At 36.4% G+C, this 6000-nt stretch overlaps 1 protein-coding gene and 1 long non-coding RNA gene across 2 annotated transcripts in view; one reads left to right on the top strand and one right to left on the bottom strand.

Moving 5' to 3' along the window:
- Positions 1 to 6000, bottom strand: part of QTMAN (queuosine-tRNA mannosyltransferase) — a 413460-nt gene that overhangs the window by 21028 nt on the left and 386432 nt on the right.
- LOC118154764 (uncharacterized) lies at positions 2377 to 4389 on the top strand. Its single transcript, XR_004745024.3, has 2 exons — positions 2377 to 2842; positions 4075 to 4389. It is a non-coding gene; the product is annotated as an uncharacterized LOC118154764 (long non-coding RNA).

The raw sequence follows: 6000 nt of genomic DNA, 5'->3' as shown, positions 1-6000 counted from the left end.
GTATACCTACTATGTGCAGTGTGTTACTTTATGGTGTTTTTTACAACTATGGCTAATGGTTGTGAAATCAATTTAGAGCAGCATAAAAAGAAATTAAATAAATCAGAAAAGAAAGAAAACATCAGAGTGCATCAAATATAATAAGAATATGTATTATAAAAGCTTTGTTTCAATTACAAATATATCTACATTAATAGGTATATTGAGCCACAATGTAAATATCTATCTTGATGTGGATCGCAGTCTAAAGTTTGAAAACACAGCTGTACTATGATCTTTGGTTCATACAAGGGTGTGCCAGATACAACTGCCATTATTTTCAAGAGCATTCTACTATTTAAATATGTATGATAAGTACATTGCAAAATGCAAACCAAATCCCATGGATATTCATGTGTTTCAGAGGCTTGGGAAAGTCGGTGAGATGATTCTTGGAAGATGGGTTGAGCTTTGACAAGTAAAGAAGGAGGGAGGGGCACTGGGTAGTGACATGTGAGCTGTCTTCAGGAAACACTGACTAATCTAGGCTACAGTCCAGAATACACATGTTTAAGGACTGAAGTAAGGCTAGGAAGGTAGCTGAAACCATACCAGGAAAGCCAGAACAATGAGGCTGTACTTAATCTGGTAAGATCAGAAGAGAAGATGAGACACATGGGCTCATCTTTTGCAGGTTTTGTTAGCAAAAGCTTAAAAGATGAAAATAGTATGGGCAACAAATACATAAAGATAAACTCAACAACTAAGAAAAGAAGCTCCCATTGGAAACTTGGAAGTGAAGAAAGAGTGAGCGGCAAAGACAAGATCAAAAACTTACACTAGGGTAGCTGGAATCATTGTGACTGGCAGCACAGGCAGAAAACAGAATCATGAGGAATAAACTTTGTTTTGAATATACTTTTCTAACAAACCTGCACATGTAACCCCCTTAAACTACAGGAAAAGTGGGAAAAAAATACAAGTAGAAAACAAAGTGTATTGAAAAAGTGTAATTATTATGCTTGGGGATCTCATAATAACATAATAAACATTACAGAAAGCATCACTACGTAAAATCCCCTTGGGGTGGAAATTTTAGGTCTGCATTTTAAAAGCTGAGAAACTCTAATCTCCAAGGTCCCTTCTAGTTTAAACTTCTTTGGAATGACTTTATTTTACAGATGAGTAAAGTAAGGCTGAAAGAGGTGGCATGGCTAATCAGCAGCAGAGCTGGAACTAGACCCTGAGCCTTATAAATTCCAGGATAGTGTTCATTTCATGGCAGCACATATCTGATGGTTTCCATTTCACAAATGTAACAATTTAGCCAATGAGAGATATAGCTGGAAAAACTCACTAGTTGGATCCAGATATTTATATTCATTCCCTGTTGTGCTGCTTTCTGTCACTGACTCCTGTTCTGATAGGCATTGCAGGAAACAGGAATATTAAAACAGGCAGGCCTTCCACCATAGTCTTTTATTGGGGAAATATTATTTTGACCATACCACACTCCAAATCATGACCATATACAGCTATATAAACTCAAAACCAAGTATAGCAACTATATCCTAAGATCTCCATCAACCCTATATCATATATGCATTTATGGGCTTTCAAAATTGTTTCCAATTTCCTATTTGTCTATTAATGTTGATCTTTTCCATAATTATTTTCCTGTGTCTTTCCCAAGTGCACATTTCTCAAACTTTGAGGACAGCTTATGAAAATGACAGAGCATTTTCCCTCAATGATGTTTTCACACTTATAATTTTTGAGAACAACTTCTTGAGAGATGTTTTGGGAGTTGTATTCCAGAACACATTATCTTCAAGGTCTTCCCTGGTAGAAAGGATAAATGATCTTGCCTTAAGAGTTGCAATGAATCTTCCAGTTTTGTAGAAAAAATTATTCCACTTACAGAAGCTGCAGGAATAGACTTTAAGCCCAGGGATGGCATGACTGGGAGTGATCCTAGAGAAAAGACCGGTTCTCACAGGACACATTGAGGAATGAGAGTGAGTTACTTGCAGTTACTTGCAACTGGTGAACGGTCTGAGCATTTGGGAGGGAAGGGTATCAGTTCAGTTAATAAGCCTTTCCTGAGAAAGGAAAAGATAGCTTCACAAGTACTGAATGGGAACTTCATCCTTGTTAGGGTATCAATAAAAGCTGGACCAGGGTGGCTTGATTTTCCCACCAGGAGTGCTGCAGACTTCTCTGCTGTGGGGCTGTTTCAGAGGTTCTACTCTTCACCTACAAAGTGCCTTCCAGTCAGTTACACCATCGCACTATTCGGCAGCCAAGTGAGTTACACCATGGCACTATTACGGCAGCCACGTGACAAGTGACTACAGTGCAGCATGATATATATGCTTTGCAACTGATGGAATGAGCACAGATGCTATGATGTAATAGGAAACAAAGAGAAAAAGAAGGTATACAGTTGGGATTTTGCCACATGGAGAAAGGGTTTGAGTGTGACTACATGGGGAAGAAGAAAGGAATTTAAGCAACAAGTAACACAAGACATTGAGGTGGGTAAGGGCACAGATGTATCCAGGAAATGGCAAAGATAACTGGAATTCATGAGGAACTAGGCTAGGGCAAGATTTTGAAGAACCTCCCCTGTAAAGGAAAATGTAAAGGAAATTACATTCATCCTGCAGAAAATCTGAGACAAATACTTTCTATTGTTATACTACTATGATTCTCTTCTCGGATGATCTACGTTTAGAAAGAACACTGATAATAGCAAGTGGATGAACTCAATGTCAAAGTGTCTAGAGTCTGGGAGAGTAATCTGAAGCCTTTGTAGGAGTCAAGGACCCAACTGGAAAAGAAGAAACAGAGTAAGAATGAGGTAAGAATGAGGGGATCAAGAAAGAATAGGATCTTAGTCACCTGTTCACTGTGGGACAGTAGAGAAGAGAATGAGGCAAGAACAACTTGTCATCTGTTTTTTAATTTCTTGGAATTATTTTCATGGGATTCATGCCATGGTGAAATGACTGAGTCAAACAAAGGGTAGAGTAATATAGCTCAGGAAAATAATTTACACCACCATCATCATACGTGCAGAGACTGCTGCACAAGTGGGCTAGTCTTAGTTACGAGTCTTCACTTTTATGGTTCTGTTCAATGCAACTGCTCTCTCATAATTTTTTTGTACTTATATGTATTTCATTACTGGTAAAATTAGAGTGTTTTCCCCCCTAAAATTTTATTTAGTATTATTTCTTCTGATATTATCATCTCTTGTGTTTATTAGTTGTGTGATCTCAGGCAAGTTATTTAACTAAAGCCTTAGTGTCCTCACCTATACATAGGGGAGAGTAATTATACCTATTGAGGGGATTGTTGTGATACAAAATGAGACATCAGAGTAAAAGCCTAGCCCTGGCTTGGCACAGAGTAGGAATTCAGTAGATTAACGTACTTATAATGATGTGTTGATGCTACTGCAAACCTTTACTTATAATATATAGAGTATATGCTTCATTTCATATATGTTCATATATTCATATAAGAAATATAGCATATATTCTCTATATTTACATATATTTAGAATACATGTAAATATATAATTTGTTTTATAACATAAATGTTATTTATTTTATTCAATTAGCTGATTTCACTATGAAAAAATACTCTGCTTTTGAGCTGGGATAAGTGTATTAGTAAATTTTGTTATCGTAAGTTTGTCGAATGTTCAATGTATATACAAGTTGTATTTCTGCTTCTCTATTTCTGCCTGTTTCTTTTTTTGTACTTTAATGTTTTAAATCTGTATGATACTTTTAAAAGTTCTCACTTCATACATGTTCTGAATCTGGTGGGACACGTTTTCCTTCATGATTCCTTTGATAGCTTGCCCTTTCATTTATTTATTTTGTTTGGATTTTAGAACCACTTTGTGAGGATATGTAATATTTTGGTACCCTAATTAGAACCCTCTTAAATTCATAGATTATGTTAAGGGATACCTTCAGTTCTATTTAGCATGTGCTCTTTTTCTGTCAGGAGCTTATATGCCTACATTTAATTGAATCTTCCTAACTTTCACGTTATGTTTTGTTGTTTTCTTTATTTCAGCAAAGGACTGGGAGACAGAAGACTTCAGTTGGAATTACACATTCTTGAAAACTGACTTTCTCAGTTATGTTCTCATGAAAGAAACTATGTGTCCATTCAAAGAATCATGTGAATGGAATCTGTCTACTTCAAATCCATGCTACTAAAATGGAGCTAATAAGCGTTATTTCCTCAGCTGTAACTGGGGAGGTTAATACTTGTTAAATCACTTGTCTGCTATAAGGTTTGCTTGTAAACAATGTGAAATAATGTTTTCAAAATTATTAAAATGTTATTTACAAGAGTGTGATATAATAAAATGTGATTATATAAACATTTTTGTTTTCTAATGAGACAGTAAGATTCCAGAGGGGAGGAACCATGTCTTCATCTCTTGGTATCCACAATACTTTACATGGTGCTAGACCATAAAAGGAACTCAGCAAGTAATTCTATGTTAAGAAATTAATAATGATAAAAAAATTATAAAGAAAAGGAATAGGTTTAGGGAATGGTATGAATTGGAGAAAAATGAGTTTATTCAATCTTACTAGTACATTAACTTCATCTCAATATTTTTTTTGTTTGTTTGAGACAACAAGGTCTCTGCCACTGTGCCTAGCCTTATCTTCTTACAATCTTCTTATAATTCAATATTTATCAATATATTAGTAACTTTCCTTTTGCTAGGCTCTCATTGTGACAAAATTTTAAACCTTTATATTAGTGTGATGTATGTTATTTGTATCCTAGAATCTTTCCAGTATTTCCCTCTTAGTATAACTGCTCTGCTGAAAATGAGACAGGAGCTGGGAGCTGAGCAAAGGAGAAGATGGAAGTGGCAGGGAATGTTATATAATTATCCCATATTTGACCCCAGAGCCAAGAACCAGAAATATGCCAAGATCATAGTAATAACCATTGTCATATCAAATACCAACCAGAGGCTTTCCATACTGTTCTTAACCTTAAATTAAAGGTGAAACAGAAAGACTTCTGTCTGCCAAAACCATAGTTCAGGTTTTTGGTTTCCTTGTTCTGGCTGCCTTAATGTCTAAAGCTAAAACTCTTTCTCCCACCATGTCTGCAGCATGGAAAGAAGAACCTTGTTTAAGGTTTTGGCAGTTCACAGAAAAGAATATTTTGTTTAGAATTACCATTTGTGGGAAATTATCAAGTATACAAACACATTCCACTGATTTGATTATCTTAAGCATTTTGTTCTTTTTTTTGAAATCATCTCAAGGGCTAACAATGTGACCTTATCATGAGAACTGGCCAAAACTCAAATATTTGCATTGAGGAGCTTCTAGGCTTTTTGGTTCATTTGTAAGATGGATTCTGATGTAAATGCTTTATGTAGCGGAATGACCTTTCCACTTTTCTGAATAAAAATAAAATAATCTTTTAAGGTGCAGCATCATTCATGTTTCTTTTGGATCCAAAATACATTAAAAACTCATTCCAGGCCGGGTGCGGTGGCTCAAGCCTGTAATCCCAGCACTTTGGGAGGCCGAGGCGGGTGGATCACCAGGTCAAGATATCGAGACCATCCTGGTCAACATGGTGAAGCCCCGTCTCTACTAAAAATACAAAAAATCAGCTGGGCATGGTGGCGAGTGCCTGTAATCCCAGCTACTCGGGAGGCTGAGGCAGGAGAATTGCCTGAACCCAAAAGGCGGAGGTTGCCGTGAGCCGAGATCGCGCCATTGCACTCCAGCCTGGGTAACGAGAGCGAAACTCCGTCTCAAAAAAAAAAAAAAAAACTCATTCCATATACAAACTCTGGAGGCAAGTCCATGAGTCTTATAATAAAATCTGCATAGTAGTTTAGAACGTGCAAATTATCTAATTGTGCTGAAATCCTCATTATAACTCACTGAAATTGATAGGGCAGGTGATTTTATTATTATTTTCCTTTCCCATCTCCTCCTCTTTATTGCACAG

The sequence above is a fragment of the Callithrix jacchus genome, chromosome 6 (genome assembly GCF_049354715.1).
Source record: "Callithrix jacchus isolate 240 chromosome 6, calJac240_pri, whole genome shotgun sequence".
Taxonomy (NCBI): Eukaryota; Metazoa; Chordata; class Mammalia; order Primates; family Cebidae; genus Callithrix; species Callithrix jacchus.
Note: the sequence above shows the minus strand (reverse complement) of the source record. Positions and strands in the feature narration are given on the sequence as shown.